We start from the raw sequence: 19,296 nt of genomic DNA on the forward strand, positions 1-19,296 counted from the left end.
AGTGATTTCGACCAGTTTTTGGTGGATTTGTCGCTTGAGCGATAGTCCATCGCTTGGGTAAGAGCCAGGCGGAGAATTGAGTCTGTTTGATGAATTTGTCGCTTGAGCGACAGTCTCACGCATGGGTGAAAGATAGACAATAATTTTGATTGTTCTTGATTGATTTATTGCTTAGCCAATAGCCCTAGCTTGGGTGAGAAGTGTATTCAATACTTAGGAGAGACCGTGGCTCAAATAAGGAGTCTGGTGCCCAAATCAACAAACTTATACTGTTACCTTTGTTCTTGCGCCTTATTAGGGCAAGGTTTTCGATGTTGATGTCGTGATTAGGGCAATGTCCAAAGAGGATTACATGATATCATGCAGCAAGGTCGTTTGTTTGTAAGAGGCTTGACCAAGTGGCCGTTTAGGGTAATTCAGCGACAATTCGTAATGGTAATGATGTCATTCCTCTATTACGTGATGATATAAGATCGGGTCCCACAAGAAGCATTCATTTGGGAGATGTCTTAGGTTGGGCCGATCATGTAAAATAATGATTAAAAGATTTAATTGGCTAACCTCTTGCAAACTCATTATGGATAATGAGGTAGTGGAAAGCAAATTTACGGGAGACGAACGAGCCCCGTGATGTTGAGTGGTTAGTGATGGCAGTGATTCGTCAACAAAGTCTTGAGGGAGAGTCTAGGTTAGACGAGTCCCTTGTATTCCTGGATGAGGCATTATGTTGGATCACACAGTTCTTACAGCGAAAACTAGATGATCTCTAACAATCCTTTTTTGCAATCACGATCGATGAGAGGATGCCTAAAATGGACAGTTCTTTGTAACAAATCGGTCATATGACGAATTATTCAAATAATATGTTGAGTTATTTTAATTTAGGCGAAGATTTTATTCTTTGTATAGTTTCTGTTTAGGCGAAGATTTCATTCCGCCTTGTATTTCGTACTAACGTTTCCTGTTCTTTAATGAAGAATTATTCAAATGATATGTTGAGTTATTTTTGGTTACCATTAGGTAACGGTTATTGATTTTTCGCACATTATATTACTTAAGGTGATGTCCCGAAAAGGAAACGAATATAAGAAAAATAATTTTATATTCCATTATTCTAAATAAATAAAAATTACCCATTTTTGAGCAATATTTTTGGAGTAATTTTTGGGGAGTTACATTTTTTCTAAACATTATCTTTGCCTCAAGTACATGATTAGTCACCTTCATAACCACCAACTTTGTACCGTTACATAAGTCTTCAGACTGATCTAAATTCCTTAATAACATAACTGGTTGCCTACTTTCAGTTTAATCTTATGATTTGAAAGGTCTGATGTTGAAAGTGAATTTAGAAATTCAGGAGTTAATATGTTGAATGCTTCATTATCATTAGTATCATACATATCAACTTCATCTGAACTCAAGTATTCTTTTTCATCGCCTGTTGTCGCGCCCCAATTTTCGGCTATGCGACCTCTTTAGGAGTTGCCACTACATCTTTTGGTGTTAAAATATGGAAAACTCAATTTAAGCCCAAATTAGGATAAAATGGCCTTTTATATTAGAGTTTGAGTTCGGGAGTCGATTACGGATTGAGAAAGGTATTAGCACATCGTTCGCCCGTAGTAAAACGGTACCCTTGCTAATTGCATGATTTAAATACCCATGATTATTAAAATTAAATTAATTGAAACAAATATTTATTTTTTATTTTTTGTATCTGACAAGAGTTCATTTTACTCCTACGTATCCCTAGGTGCTATAGAGAAATCAAGACTACGTAGTTCTAGTTAAAAGTTATTTAGTTGGTTAGATTAAAAATTTAGAAATGATTTGAATTTACTCAAAATGGAACTAATAGACGAAGAGTCAACATTGACTGTTTATCCTCTTCTCACTTCGATAGATAGCAAAAGTAATACAAGTGACCGCAACCGGTTCTCGGCTTGAAGCAAGGAGAAAGATGCAATATGAGTTGTAACCTCGCTACTGAATCCAAACTACTTAAAATGTTTGTTACTTTTAAATAACTTAAATATTTTTAAGGAGAGAATTAATAAATGAATAATTAACATTGATCGTTAATCATCCTCTTACCTCAATAAAATAGAAGCAGTACAACTGTACAAGTGATCATGATCAGTTTTCGGCTCGAAATAAGAAACAAGATATGACACAAACCGTAATCTCACTATCAAATTCTTTAAAACATTTTATTTATTTAATGAAAGGGAGAAAACATTTACTTTAATAAAAAAAACTTATTTCATTCACTTGAAATGAAAATACTTAAGCTACTGACGTTTAAGTAATAAAGTTGTTGGGGGTATCATGATTGCAAAAATTAATAACTATTAAATTAGATTATATAAGTAATAATATTTCTCCTATAGTCAAAATAGTAAACGCATTATGATAGCAAAGTTTGTTGTTGTTTTTATTTTGTTTTTTAAATTAAATAAAAAATAAGAGTAATGTAATTAATACTAAAGTAAATATATATGAGACCTACCTACACGGATCAAACACTTATGATTTACGTACTAACTGGGATGGCTCAGTGCTGAAATCATGGATGAAGCCGCACTGCTTGGCACAAACCGAAAGAATAAAGGGATTGGTAGAGTGCACCAAACCAGTATTGAACAATTGCAATAATTTTAGCTTTATTCTCAAAGCTCATTCCTGCCCCAATGATCATAGGCAAAGCACACAACTGAAAACTTTTTCTACACCCAATCTCATCTGCTATCCACCCGCTGAACAAAGATCCAAGAAAAAGCACCTACTAAACATGTACTTACTACAAGACCTTCATCCAATGTATTCCCGCTAAAGCCGAGATCTATAGAAATGCTCTCTAAGGTTTCATTGACTATTCCAACATGGCAACCATATAAGAATGAAGAAAGTGAAGCCACTATCACATGTGACAAAGAGCTCTGCCAAGCAGGTTTGGCAATAGACAAACGCACTGAAGTTGGATTTTCTTCTTTATCATATGAAGACATGTGTTCCCTTGATGTTACTCGATGTCTTCCTCTCATGGCGAAATGATAAAAACCTTCTCCAAAACTTACAAGGACGTACCTTTCCACATGCTTCTTGATGAGGATTTAGAAATGCATAGCGATGGAAGCAGACGGTGTGAGAAAAATGGTTAGGATTTAGGTGAGTTAGAGTTGGTGACTTTGAATGAGGCCAAAGCCACTTCTCAGAAAGCAAACCTTTTCTCTGTGTGAAAGTGTATATGGAAGATGATGGAGGACTTGTTATTTATCCTAGATCATGGATGTTTTTTTTGTAGAAGTGGTTAGAGGGGAGAGTGGGATGAGTTTTTTTGGGTCTTTGTTTTGATGATAAAAAATGAAGAAGAACACAATATTTTCTAAGATGGAGATGAGTTTTTGGTACCTCTGAGAAAAGATCTCCTAGAAACCTACCCCTCACATTGAGTGATTCCTTTTTTATACTAGCAAATGAAGAAATATGAATGATCAGTCAAGGTAAAAAAATGGGGCCCCTAATGGAGTGTTAGAGTGTATTTTTATAGAAGAAAGAAGAAGAAGGTGCTGGTGGGTTTCTTGGGATTAAATGAGGGAAAAAACTACCTCAAGCCAACCTTTTCTCTATGTGAACAAATGTGTGTGGGAGTTGTGAGAATAAAGAGTGGGGTTCCTTTTAGAGAGTGAGATAGTTAGCGATTAAGGGATGATGTGGATATTTTAGGATGCCTAAAAATGTCATTTTTTGATAGAAAATATGAAAAATAATTGTGAAGAATATCTTTGTTTCTGACCTTAACACAGTTTTGATGAAGACACCAACATCACCAAAAAGAAGAAAATGAAGAATATTTATGAAGACAATGAAGATTCAAGCTTCAAGATATTCAAGACTTTTAGTCTAAGTCTAAATAGGTACTTCTATCATATACTCTTGATTATACAATAGTAGTAATGCTCAAACTATTTTTTACAAACATATTGAACATTATTATTAAGTATAAAAAAGAGTTGTTTGGATTGCAAGTTACATCACTTTCATACTTGTAAAAACAATTCTGTCATTGTTGAACATTCTTCATTATTATTGCAGAATACTTTTTTCATGAGGTGTGATAAGAAAGGTGATTAGAATCACTTGGAAATGTGTTTTCCAAAGGTGAATAAGGATTAAGGAGTGTGTAAGGTACATAGAGATCTCGGTGTGAGATATTGTAATTGCAACTCATAATCTTTAGTGGAAAAATCTCTTGTGCTGCAAGAGTATTGGACGTAGCATTCGTTGGATAAGAAGGTGAACAAATATAAAAATCCTTTTGTATTCTCTTCTCTCTTATCTCTTTGATTTTACTTATTAATTTTCTGCATATATTTTCAACTGAACTTTAACTCTTGAATTTGCAAAAAACGTGGACAATATTTTAAGTCAACTAATTCACTCCCCCTCTTAGTTGCAATCTCAGTCTTACAAAAAAATGGTGCCCCTAATGGAGTGTTAGAGAGTATTTTTATAGAAGAAAGAATAAGAAGGTGGTGGTGGGTTTCTTGGGATTAACTGAGTAAAAAAACTACCTCACTATGTAGCTAACCTTTTCTCTATGTGAACAAATGTGTGTGGGAGTGAGAATAAAGAGTGAGGTTCCGTTGAGAGAGTGAGATGATTAGGGATTAAGGGATGATGTGGGTATTTTAGGATGCCTAAAAATATCATTTTTCGATAGAAAATACCAAAAACAATAATTATATTATTTAATTGTCATTTTTCTGAAAAAAAGTATTATGGATCGGACTAAATTGGGTATTCATAGATGTCCCTCTTTACTTGTTACTTACATGATAGTAAGCAAACCGAGGTTTATGAGATATCATGGTAAGTAACCAATAAAGAAATGAATGTTAATTTTGTGAAAGCTCGTAAAAATTTACTTCATAACATCTCATTGCTTGAAAGCGACTATTGTCTTGTAAGCTAAGTTATCTTTAAGATAAGTTGAGTTGACTCTCAAAAGGTGTGGTAGAAAGGTGCAAGTGCACCAAGGATGTCGGTTGGTGTACTGGCAAAACTTGGAATAGAAAATGTGAAACTAAAGACACATGTCGGTGTACTGTCGAAATTGGGAGACACAAGAGTAAAAGTCAAGAACGTAGGTCTGTGTACTGTCGGAACTTGGGGTGAAAAGGTAAAACCAAAGATGCAGGTTGATGTGCTATCGGAATTTGGAGTGAAAAGGTGAAACCAAATACGCAGGTTGGTGTACTGCTAGAATTTGGAGACACAAGGGTAAAAACCAAGAACGCAGGTCGATGTACTCCCATAACTTGTGGTGAAAAGATGAAACCAAAGATGCAGGTTGATGTATTGTCAGAATTTGGAGTGAAAAGGTGAAACCAAAGACGAAGGTTTGTGTACTTCAAGAATTTGGAGACAAGGGTAAAAGCCAAGAACGCAGGTCGGTGAACTATAGGAACTTTGGGTGAAAAGGTGAAACCAAAGACGTGAGTTGGTGTACTGTCAGAATTTGGAGTGAAAAGGTGAAACCAAAGGTGGAGGTTGGTGTACTTCCAGAATTTGGAGGCACAAGTGTAAAGACCAAGAACGCACATCAGTGTACTGCCAGAACTTGGAAATTAATTTCACACCAGGGAGGATGCCTGGTAAATTGATTTTAAGGTCGCCAAGCACAAGGCCCTCGAAGGTATAATTTGAGGTCGTCAAGCACGGGACCCTCAAAATTATAATAAACGTCAGGCACAGGGTCTGAAAAGATTGACTTCGAGGTCGTCAAGCACGGGTCCTCGAATGTAATTTGAGGTCGTCAAGCATAGACCCTTCAAAATTATAAAAAACGTTAGGTGCATGGCCTAAAAATATTGATATCAAGTTTGTCAAGCACATGCCCCTCAAAATTATAAAAAACGTCAAGCACACTGCCTGAAAAGAATGACTTCAAGGTCATCAAGTACAAGGTTCTCGAAGGTATAATTTGATAACGTCAGACACGAGCCCCTCAAAATTATAAAAAAAAACATCAGGCACGAGGCTTGGAAAGAATGACTTCGAGGTCATCAAGCACGAACCCCTCAAAATTATAAAAAACATGAGGCACGAGACCTGGGAAGATTGAATTCAGATGATCATTTAGGTACAAGACCTGAAAAGTTTAAGTTTCACATCAAGGTACAAGACCCGAAAACTTTAGATTTCATGTAGAGGTACATGAACCGAAAAGGTTAAATTGCTCATCAAGGTATAGGACCCGGAAAGCATATAATTTGGTGACTATAAAGTAATGGATGAATGTTTGAGAGTATGTTATGTGTGATGTTTGAGTTATGAATGTAATTAAATGAAAGGTAGAAACTATGCATTATTGTTCTAGCGCGCTCATGAGTTGTATTTAATATATAAATTTGTCTCATTTTGTTGAGCTCGAGTGAAATGTGAACCCGTTTTTAACTACCACTCACTGAGATGATTTGTTGATGGCTAGTTGTCCCAGTGTTGAGTTGAGAAGAACAATTAATCTCAATAATACTGTCATAGTATAAGTTGTTTGGAACTTCACCCTTTGAGGAAATAATTTGATTGCCCTAGTTTGCTTAAACTATAATGGGCATTTGCATAAGGATGTTCATTTAGCTTTCCCTAATTTTTGCCTAGTATACCTAATGTAGGTATCTGTCGGGAATTCTCTCTTTTTGTAATGATACTAAATCGTGTTTTCATGTTTTCGACTTAGTACACCTCTCATTTTCTTAGGTCGCCTTTGAGGGTTTTCAACCTTGCACTCTTTTTATTTTCTTTTATTTTTTTACACCCTTATGTAAAACTGCCCTAGTTTTGGGTTTCATGAAATTTTTCCATTCGGAAAAGATGGGATCCTCCCAAAAAAATTGCCTCAACATGAGATTTTTGGGGTTATCCTTCTATTCAAATTGTCCTTCTTGGCTTTCACTTGAGATGTCGTCTGCAAGAATCATCCAAAAAAACTGCCCTAGTTTAAGGGACTTCTCCTCCTTTAATTTAGTGTTTTTTATTTCATGCCCAACCCTTTATAAAGAAATACTAAAACAATGATCATGCAAATTTGGTTAAATGTTTGAGCCATGAGTGATGATGGGAGAACCAAATAGAGAATTGATTTTGTGGGGGAAGTTTTCCATAGTAACATTGGTGGTACAGTGTCAAATTAATGAAATTAAATTTCAATGTGAAGTGTCCACAAGCATGTAATAATCAAGAGAATCAAAACTGTCATTTTGTCAACAAAACATCCTGAAGTGCCTGCCAAAAAACATTTTTACATTTTTATTAGATAAGTGGAAACAATAACTATGCGGTCTATGCTTAAATAATAATACTTCACTAAATGCATGATACAATTGTTATTTTTAGGAAAAGAAGTTAAGGTTCATCAACTTTTCAATCTCCCCGTCACTTATATTTTTGTTTTTCTCCTCGTATCATTAATGGTTCATGGTCAAGTGAACTTCTAATGCCTTATATGCATATAAACCTATTACATATATAAGAAAAAAATGTTTCTTATGACATATGTTACTCTCACAACTAATTTTTTTTCTTCAAACAAGTTCATGCTATTTTTATGTACATTTTCTCACATTATATCTTCCCTTCTTATATATTGTATATGTTAATAATTTAATACTGATAATTGATTAATCTATTTATTTTTAAATTATACCTACATTAAATGAGATTTGAATCCCCTTTCACATCTCATTTAATTTTCTATCTCCAATTTTGTTATCCTACTCTTCTTCTATTCCATCTTTCATTTTTTGAAGTTAGGAATGGTGGCTTTAATAAGTTAGGAAGTTGATTTTATAAAGTTATTATATAATATTGATATATATATAATATATATCTTTAACAAAATTAATATTTAATATTATTTTAAACATACATCAAAATCAATTAATTTTATCTAAATGTACAAGTAATATATATGTTTTTAATTATGGGACAACAAATATTTCCTCGTGCATATGTATAGGTAACTTACCAATATCTTCTGAAACTTCAAAAGTTTATCAATGCTCTCTAAGAATACTCTGGTGCTCATGAATACCGGAAGGATGATGTTTATGAATCTTCATATATTCTCACTTTCAGGTCAAGTTTGCTGATATTACATTGGACATATATAAAATAATACAAATTTTTAGAATGGGAGTATAGTGTTTCATTCTATTACAATTTTATAAAACCAAAAGAGAATGGTGACTTGATGGATCATTCTGGAGCTTCTGGCCTAGAAAGGCTACCTTGTATCTTCGGACTGTAACACATTTTATGGCCGTGATGAGTTTTCATTTTCCCAACATAACTGCTATGGCAAATTTCTTAATTTTATTGGATGAAAAATAGGTAACGGGATCTCTTTCGTTAAAATTATTATTTCATGTCCCGGACCAATCAGTGTTCATCAATAATTAAAAAATAATACATTATTTCAATTTTATTTTATTAAAGTAATATATTAACTATTATTGGCAATTTGGACAAAGCTCATGGGGTCCGTCCGCCTGCACGTTTTGGGCATTTTAAAGTAATATATTTTAGTGTTCATGAGCATCAATGAACACTAAAATAAGAAATTTAATGAGTCAAGTATTGTAAAAGTAATTCATGTTCTCACCACTTGAGTGCATGTAACAATTTTCCAGAATATAATATCTTACAAATTAAATGCATGTCCGATTTATGCAAAACAATATGTTATGTTGTGTTTTTAATCTTACTGTCACACTATATATTCATGTAATCTAAAGTACTATGTCATTTTTAGTTTTTTTTTTTAATTTAGGGCGGCCCGCAAGCCCGCCCTGCCCATATTTAGGGCGGGCATGACATGATATTTCATGCCCTATTTTAAATTGATGGGCATTATGTGGACATAGATAGGGCGAGCAAAACCGCCATAATTACCAATGTTATATTAACTCTACATATTTAGATATAGGTGGAACGCGACAGAAATAAATACAGTGGAACGTTTGTATGAATACTAGTCGATTTGATGAAATCTATGGGCTGTTCTGGTAACATATGCCATGTTTTTTAGAATATAAATAATCAGTGTAGGTCATATTCTGTTATATTAGGTTCATAAGTTACATTAAGGATACTCTCAATTACCTAATAGGCAAGTAGCATAGAATAACAAACAATAATAACTAATGGCACTTTAATCTTTTATTTATCATAAAATTATATTTTTTTCATTAAAAATATGAAGAAAAACAAACATTTATTTTTCCATTATTGGAGATAATCATTCTTCAAATAACATGGGCTTTCCTCAGACATCTGAAGAACAGAACTCCTGAGCTTCTGAATCCCAAAGTTATGGCAAGAGAGAATTGGGCTGTTATGACAATTATCTGTGTTTTGGTCCCAAGAGAATAAGTTTGAACTTTGACTCATTTACATGACACATCCTAATGCAAAGTGCAAATTATTTAATTTGCTAAACATCATTTAGCTAACAAATTAAAATATATATAGTTCACCAAAACTTTTCATTTACACCCTGAACCAGTGAAGAAAAAACAACCACCCTTCTTTCGTTTATAAGAACAAACATTCACCCTTCTTTGATTAATGAGGAAAAAACATAAAAAGAAAAAAGGGACCATTTATGTTGAATCCAAATTGCAATTTTTACTCGTAAGGAATGGCATATGCGGAGATTGATGGAGATTCATGCGAGAGGATACCAAAAAGTAAAAAGGGTATTATTTTTTATATACAGTGGTAACAAATTTATTAAATTATTTCATCTGATTTGTTTTGGAGAAAAAGTTATATAAACTGACATTATAAGAGTTTTATATATTTTCATTACATTATTACTATTTATTTTGAATAATGATTGACTCTTAATTAATCTATTATCATACACAAACTAACAAACTGAAACATACTGACAAATTACTTAATTAATCAAATAACCATAGTGTTAATCGATTAAATATTATATTATTAATCCATTAACTGTTACACCGTTAATCCATTAACTACGGTATTGATCCATTAATTATAGTATTAATCCACTAACTGCAATGTTAATCCATTCATTACACTATTAATTCATTAACTGCGTGTTAATCTCTTAACTCTAATCACACATAAGAAGAGATATTACACTCATTTTTTTTATCCAACGTGAAGGAGTAAGAAAAGACAACCTTTTCTCTTTCCCCTCCCCTTTCTTTCATACTAGATAACTAGATAATGCAATAAAGTTTCATTCTCTCTTTCCATTTTCTTTTTGTAAAATCGTATTTTTGGTAATAACATGGCTTCTAAACTTAAATGAACATGCGGATTCTCACGGGATTTAAAGAAACGAAGAGTACTGTGCTGCGCACGCTTAGAAGACATTCACATTTGCATAGGCATTGCTAAAATTTAACTAAGGACCATATTTACACCTATATTAACAATAAATAAATAAATAGTTTAATATCTATGCATTGTGATCATAAAGATTTATACACTTCTATATTATCCATTATTTATTTATATTACTTTTTTATAGATGAAAAGAGTCACAAAACATTTAAAAAAACTAATATTCTCCAACCAAATCATCTTATAACTTATCATAGTCACGAGAAGAAAGTGATATATGTTATTAGTAAACATAATCGTTAATAAACTAAAACAAAATATTACTTTATGATAGGTTATTCTTATTTTTTTTTTATGATATATGAAGATTTATAATAGAATAAATGATTTTTATTTAAGAAACATCAAAATATGGCACTAGGAAGTAGGGAGACTCAAGAGTATAAAATGGAATGGGGATCAACTGTCCCATTTATGTCCTCATACATGTCTCTATCCAATCAAAAAATTATATTTAAAAGTTGTAAAAATAAAAATTATTTTTATATTATTCACTGATAATGGATAAAGATACACCATCATTTTGGGAGGATTTGCATTCTATAAAATGAGATCTTCATTTCCTATACCACATTTATTTATTATTGTCATTGCTTTCCCTGGTCCTCCACGAACAAATGTTCGTTTAGCTGCCTTTATCTCTCGTCACTTTCTTGGAAGAATTATTTTCCACATAAGGAAATGTAATCTAATTTTAATACCAACCAACATTAAACCGAAACTTATAATTTTTTTATATACAAAAAAGTAAATCTGAATTTACCAAGTATTTTCTACTTAATAATAAGGATCTGTTTTCCAAAATCATATCCATAACTTTGTCCCAGAATAATAAAATTATATCATGTTAATTAAAAAAATTAAATATTAAATATTTTTGATTTAAATCATAGGTTCGAGATATAGTTTGAGACACTATCTAAGCACGGGAGCATATATAATATCCCATTTTATACTACTTCACATACCATCAATTCTGATTGGTTAATTTTTTTTATTTAAGTTAAAATATAATTATTAACTCTTGATATATAAAGTGATACAAAATAGTGGAATAGTAAGGGACATAAATCACTTGTCTCGAACGGTGTTTCAGTCCATATACTAAGCCAATCAGAATATAACTTTTTATTTTTAAAATTATTATTTTATTCACGTGTCAATGTGTGATTGACTTGAGACAAAAAATGGAACACATTGGGAATAGGTGATACCCATCGGAATAGCAAGTGCTCTCTCCTATGATCATCAAATGCTTGTCCCTTTCCTACTTCCCATGCATTCAGCTTTGTTCTACTAATGAAATCTATAAATGTGACAGAACAAACCTTAGGTTGCAAAGCATTTCCAATTACAAATGAATTCTCCTTCCCCCTCTCCCTCTCCGTCTCTCTCACTCTCTCCCTCTCTTTCTCCCACTCCCTCTCCCTCTCCCTCTCCGTATACTTCTCCTTGTTCTTCTCCTTGTCTTTGTGTTTGTACTTGTACTTGTGTTTGTTATGGTTCTGGTCCTTGTGATTGTACTTGTACTTGTAATTGTGTTTGTCCTTGTCCTTGTACTTGTACCTGTCATTGTATTTGTCATTGCTACTGTTATTGTTGTCGTCCTACTTAGCATTGCAGAACGGAGTTTAAGGATTAACTCGTTCTTCAGCCGGTGAAGCTCAATTTGGATTGCGATGTCATTGTTGAAACTTTGCAATTGTAGTTAACTTGTTGAGGGAGTTTGATTTGTATTTACTTTCTCAGATGATAATGTAATGATATAAACCATAAAGGAAATCAAACTGTATCTAGTGTTTCTCTCAATGATCATTGTAATTTTTGTATGGAAGTTTAAGCCATGTCATAGTTCTTGTATTGTTTCGCATGGGTTGGTTGATGCTTTAACTGTGCTTCATTTAAGGAATTTTAATGGTTTTTTTATATTTTTTATTTTATCGTAGTTTCAAGTATTTACAAGTCCCATAAAATAAATTGCATCAAACTAGTTCAATCTTTGTTCACCCAGTTATGTAATTTTACGATGAGTATGTCATTTCATAGAACCTTATGAAGGTACATATGTCCATCTAAATCTTTTATTACTAATCTTATATCAGCTACGAAAGATGAATGATTGGGGAGTAAATTCATGAGAAACGTTAGATCTTTACTTGGAATGATTATCAGCCTTTTAACCCTATTGAATGTTATGTTGGTATTGTTTAGCAAATATTAATATTTTTAAGAGCAAGCTCTGCATTAATATAGAGGTAAGTACTACAAAAAACAAATAAAACAGTAATAAGATATTTTTATTCTTTTATATGTAATAAAATAACACTTTTGTTATTGAAAATACATAGAAAATAATATACTTGTCTCTCTATTAATCGAGAGGATCATTTTTCATATTTTTACATACTCAGTAACAGAGTAACGTTTCATTTTAAATAGTTTACTAAATTGAATATCCAAACTGAATTTTTTTGTTAAACTACATAACACTAGCTTAATAGTTAAATAGTTTCAGTCTTTCTGTACAGCATTTTATCTGCAAACTCAGTTTAGTTCTATGATAATCAAAATCACGTATTGTTTGGTTTTTTTTCTTTATTGCATGGCTCAGGTCTTTATTAAAAATAAGACTCATGAATATTTATCGCCATATGTAAGGGAAAGTGTGACCTGATTTAATCACTAATATAATTATCTATCTTTTCGTTTTGTACTTTTCTGTTATTGTTGGATCAATTATATATAAATTAATGTTATTTCTTCTTTTGCTCAAATTATATAGTACATTTGTTTTTACTAATTATTCAGGGTAGTCATTTTCAACAGCACCACCTCTCCATCTTAGTTTCACATTAATCACTTCTTCATTCCTTCCAGGTGTATTGGACTGCAAATAGGGTGCCTTAAATTTAATATTTTTATTACAAAAAATCATAGATTGGAGTTGGACAATGAATATATAATTGTAGTAAATATAATTGCAATCACAGTTTAAAATTATTCTTTTATTTATATATATATATATTTATATATATATAAAGAGTTGAGATCCATTTATTATAAGAATAAATTTAAAAAAAATTACTCATAATCTTAACCATCAATTTTATGAATATCTAACGATTTAGATATACTTATTAATTCAAACCAATGTATCTACTTCTTTGGTTTGCTGCCTATTTTTTCATTGACATATATATTGCACGCTTTATTGCTTTTTAATGAAAAGAATTTTAGATATATCGGTGTGAACACCAATTTTTGTCTGGCCCAGAAAAAGCCTAAATCATTTTTTAGAACAAATTAAACAAACAATATTAAATAGAAAAAGTCAAATCAATGTTGTTAAGGTTCCTAAATCTAAGTGATTTGGTTAACCAAAATTCAAAAATAATAAAATCAAATCAATGTTGTTAAGGTTCCTAAATCTAAGTGATTAGGTTAACCAAAATTTAAATTTAAATTAACTTAATTCACAAAAAATGATTTTTCAAAAATAAATAAAAATTGCAATAAAAGCTACCTTCTAAAAACTCATACATTTATCCATTAATAAAATGAATTTAATTTATTTATTTTAATTTTTTCGAAATTATAATATTAAATGAATAAAAATAAGTAAAACTAGTTTTATGGATTTTTTATAATTATTTTCGGATTTATTAAAATAATTAAATGAAAATGCTGAAAATATTCCTTTAAGAAACTTTGTTTGAATTTAAAAAGTAAAGAGATAAAAATTGTTGTGCAATGACTCGTATCTCACGATAACAGCAATACAAGTTATGGGTTTGGGCTGATATAAAGGGTTGGGGTAGAGAGCTATATATATTGATGTTATGTATGTAACGACCCAATCCTTTTGTGAAATAAAAAAAAAATATTTTTATAGAATTTCTTACTCAACAACTATTTATGACTATGAATTTCTTCCTACATAGATTTTATTTATTGTGGATATATTTAATAATTATGAGTTTCTAATTAAAACGATGGCCCAAATGACATAACAATATATCTTTAAGACTTCAACAATTCAAGTTCATTCTCTATATTTATGGGAATAAATAAATTTTTTCCAAGAATCAATTGTCCTCATTTCATACTAAGTATAGATATTTACTTATCAATACTTTTGTCATTCTAAAGCAACATCATAGAAGCACATGTGATAATATCCATCAAAATGCCATGACTAAAAGTCATATGTAACATGTTTTACAAACAACTACATGATAACTATGATCCGTTTATAGGAATGCAAATTTTAGTTAGTTTTAGTTGCATACATACAAATAACTTATAGTATTTTCAAGTAAAGTAAAACCTGCGTTCCTAGAGTATCATAAGTTAATTTCATCCTTACAACAGGGTGTCCACAATACACAAAAACATAACACAAACATAACATCTAAGGTAACTCATTTACCAGTCTTCCAAAATATAAGTATCCAACATATCATTCCAATCACACACCAACACTATATTCCTATACTACTAACAGGAACATGATCCTCTACCATTTCTTGGGGAGAAGTGTTGCTTGTTATCTGAGATATACCAGTACACAATATACAAAAACAAAGAGAGAGTAAGTTATCCTTTTAAGGCACAATATGTGGAATTATATGGAAATTAAGTATCATAACATAATATAAATAATATATATCATAACATGGACAATCATAACTCAACATAAGCGATTATAACACAGCATAAGCGACATGACACAACATAAACGGTTATAGCACAATACCAACAATCATATTATAAAATAAACATATCACATTTCTCAATCATAAAACTCAATCTCATGATTATAGTGCATAAACTATGCAATGTATCACCAACTAGTCCAATATCAAATACGATGCATATGAATCCATATTCAACCTTTCACTTTTCAACTCAACTCCCATTATTTTTCAACTCAACTCCTTTTGGAAAGCAATCGGGAGTACAAGACATCCTGTATGATATAATACAATAACTAAGTACACCTATCAGACCAGGTGACTCTCATACCAGGAGCTCTCTCACCGATCCAGATAACTCAAAGGGGTGTCAGAAATCACTTGGTTAAGCAAGGCTATCCTGATCTACAGGGGATCAACCTGGACCATCACTGGACTACCCTACCCAAGCAACCCTCAAGGTTTTCATGATGAATCACCATCATTAACCACCCCTATTCATTTCCCAAGATATTACTATCTTGAATCTTTCCATTCTGCCACAAACCTTCCTCCAATGTTATGATGAATGAATGTATGTCAAACACATTTTATATGTACTGAAACTACATTTCCATTCTATTTTTATGCACATACATAAGTGTATGTAACATCAACAACAGTCATTTCATTTCAACTACATCAACTACAAATCCATCACAACATTCACACTATTTACAAACATATACTTAGATATCACAACATTCACAGTTCACAGTCACACCATTAATCAATATGGGTTTATTAATTATACTGGTCACAGTCACACCATTAATCAATATGGGTTTATTAATTATACTGGTCACAGTCACACCATTAATCAATATGGGTTTATTAATTATACTGGTCACAGTCACACCATTAATCAATATGGGTTTACTCAATATTGATTATTATACACACAAAAAAACAAAGGTAATACAAGCTTGCATCCGACTTTGAGGTTATCGGACCATGCTATGACACAAAGACCAAGACCACAAGGGCCAAGAATAAAGTCTCTCTCACCTTGAGTATTATGGTTAGATGCTTGAGCTCCGCGTAAGCTTACTTGTGTTCCTCCAACACTAGAACCTAAGCTTACTTGTGTTCCTCCAACACTAGAACCAATTCCTGATGACATTAACATCATCATAGCATACCAGTACTAATTAACAGAAGTACTCAAACACCAAAAACCTCATAAAAACTTGTCAGTAGCTACACCCAAACAATGAGTTATCTTGATAACCCATTTTTGCACATAACTAATGTAACATTGTAATTTAATCCGCATGAATATGTAAAATTATGTATATATATATATATATACACACCAATTTAACATAAAATTAGTGTATTATTAGAAACTAAACAGAATGGGGAAAAACTAACCCTAATCAACATAAAGTTACTATAATCATGTGAAATAGTATCTATAAATGATAGATTAAAATACAATAGTCATCATATGTTCTATTGTTGATGCTAATGTAAACATGCATCCTAAAAGTGGAGAAAAAAACAAAAATACCAACAAAAGGGAACTCACATTTTTGCTACACCTTCACTCAATAGAAGGTAGAGATGAATAGAGAAAGAAAGAAATAGAGAAAGAGAGTGAGAGAAAGGGAAAGAAAAACAAAGAGGAAGAAGAGAATGCTCACCACTTCTTTCTTCTCCTTCACCAAAAGTTACGTTCGGTTTTTTTCCAAAGAAAGGGACAATGGCTTTTATTTTTATTTTTCTTAACTATTTTTAAATCCATAAAATATGCATATAGAATTATAGGAATATTAATAACATATTATTCTATTCTATTTTAATCAATTACTAAATACATTTCTCATTGTTATTATTCCAAAAATTTATATTAGGTATAAGGCAATTTGGATTGATAAACCTATAACAAATCTTATAATTTAAAAGAATCAATCTAACTATGCTACTAATCCTAAATATATTATATCATACTCATATTCAAAATCTCATGTTCTAAAAATATATGAATAGATTTAAAATAAAAAAGAAAACATTACACTTTAGTACAATGTTTTAAATACACATATTCTCAATTATATACTAAAAATCAATTTAATACACTAAGCAAATTCATAATTCACATTAGGAAAAATATAGGTGTTATAATGTAAATCTAAGGTAGCAATGAGAAGAATAGTAAAATACTAGTCATTATTTTCTAATAATATATAATGGTAGCTGTTCAACGCTCCTGGAAATGTAACTACAATTGGTTGAACATCGTTACCAAATCTCTTATATTATTCTCTTGTCTCTATACTCTTTACTATTTGATTGTTCGCTTGTTCCCAAAAATTGGTATCAGATGACTCTTAACCCAGGTGTCAAATTCGAGGTGGGGAAGTTCGATGGAACTGGTAATTTCATATTGTGGCAAATGAGGGTTAAGGATGTGTTGCCAGGTGCCAAATTTGAGGTGGGGAAGTTCGATGGAACTGATAATTTCGGATTGTGACAAAGGAGGGTTAATGATGTGTTAGCTCAACAAGGTCTATCAAAGGTGCTGCTTGAGAATAAACTAGAAGGTATTGATCAACTGGATTGGGAAGAGTTGAAGGAGAAGGTTGCGGGAACCATACGACTCTGTTTATCAGATGAGGTGATGTATCATCTTATGGATCTGACATCACCAATAGAGGTATGTGAGACATTAGAGAAGCGGTTCATTTTAAGTCTCTAACAAATAAGTTGTATTTGAAACAGAGACTCTATGGCCTGAAGATGCGGGAAGTTGCTGATTTGCAACAACATCTCAACAATTTTAATCAAGTGATCAATGACTTGCAGAAACTTGATGTGAAGGTTGATGATGAGAACAAAACAATAATATTACATTAATGGCATGCAGGAACTCTATTTTTCTTATTTGAATTTCTATATTGACGTGTTAGAGGTCTCCTATATGGTCTATTTTTATGGGATGAGGGAACATATCCTAATCCAGTATGGTCACCAACGTTTCTTGTTTTGCTAAGCATAGTGTCTAATTGATTTTTACTATTTGTGAGTTTTGCGAGTTTTTCATTTTGATTAAAAATTTTGTTTTCAAGTCCTCGCAAGACTCACAAGTAGTATTTTGACATAAGTTATTATTTGAGCAATCACATGAAGCGCAGGAAAAAATTAGATCTAATGTTTCTCTTTCCAATTTTAATTCATCTAATTCTTTCTGCAGTTGAATTATTTTTTGTTGGTTTAGCAAAATTATTCTCCTTCTCTCGTTACTTAATTTTGCTAATTTTTTAAGTTCTTCATGCATCTCAACATAAGCACTATATAATATTTCATATGAAGGAGAGTCAGAAGAAGAAGAAGATGTGTCAGAGTATACCTCATCTAAAGTATCCTTGCTACCTGACCCGCAAGCCTCATCTGTTATAGCCATTAAGCACAGCTTCGCGGTCTCCTCTTCATCCGAGATGCTTGATGTTGTTTCTTCCTCCGGTACATCCTATACGATGTATGCTTTCTTTGAATTGAAGTCCCGAGGATTGCTCTTCTCTGAATCAACTCTTTTCAGGTAAGTGGGGCACTGATACTTCATGTGTCATGGCTTATCACATTCATGGCAAGTGAAGCATTCTTTTATCTTGCCTTTCTTTGTTGATTCACGCACTTCTTTCTTTTGGAATCGTCTAAGTCCTCCTTTCTTCTTCAAGAAATTTCCAAATTTTCGTACTAGGAGGTTTAGCATTTCTTCGTCAATGTCTGATTCAGAGTCTTCATTATCTATCTCTTCAATGGGTTGTGATGTTGAAGATTTGAGAGATATTCCCTTCTTTTTGCGATCAGACTCCTCATGTATTGTCAAACACCCAAGCTCCATCTCATGTTCCTAAAGCTTTCCAAAGAGTGTTGCCAAAGGCATTGAGCCTAGATCCTTGGACTCCATGATTGATGTTACTTTAGGTTGCCATCTCTTGTCAAGACAATATAAGACTTTATTGGTGAGCTCTCCTTTGGTGAACACCTTATCTAAAGCGATAAGATGGTTAATAATGTGAGTGAACCGTTTTTGCATATCGCCGATTGATTCACTCGGTAGCATACGAAATAATTCGTATTCGTGAGTTAACGCGTTTAGCCGGGCGCGCTT

The 19,296-nt window shown here is 32.1% G+C and overlaps 1 long non-coding RNA gene across 1 annotated transcript in view; it reads right to left on the reverse strand.

Moving 5' to 3' along the window:
* Positions 16,187 to 19,296, reverse strand: part of LOC109343125 — a 14,311-nt gene continuing 11,201 nt past the window's right edge. Inside the window, exons 2-3 of the long non-coding RNA XR_002107166.1 lie at positions 16,287 to 16,292; positions 16,187 to 16,253 (exon numbers count right to left, since the gene is read on the reverse strand). This is a non-coding gene — a long non-coding RNA (uncharacterized LOC109343125). The remainder of the gene's footprint in view (positions 16,254 to 16,286; positions 16,293 to 19,296) is intronic.

Source organism: Lupinus angustifolius, chromosome LG01, assembly GCF_001865875.1.
Source record: "Lupinus angustifolius cultivar Tanjil chromosome LG01, LupAngTanjil_v1.0, whole genome shotgun sequence".
Classification (NCBI taxonomy): Eukaryota; Viridiplantae; Streptophyta; class Magnoliopsida; order Fabales; family Fabaceae; genus Lupinus; species Lupinus angustifolius.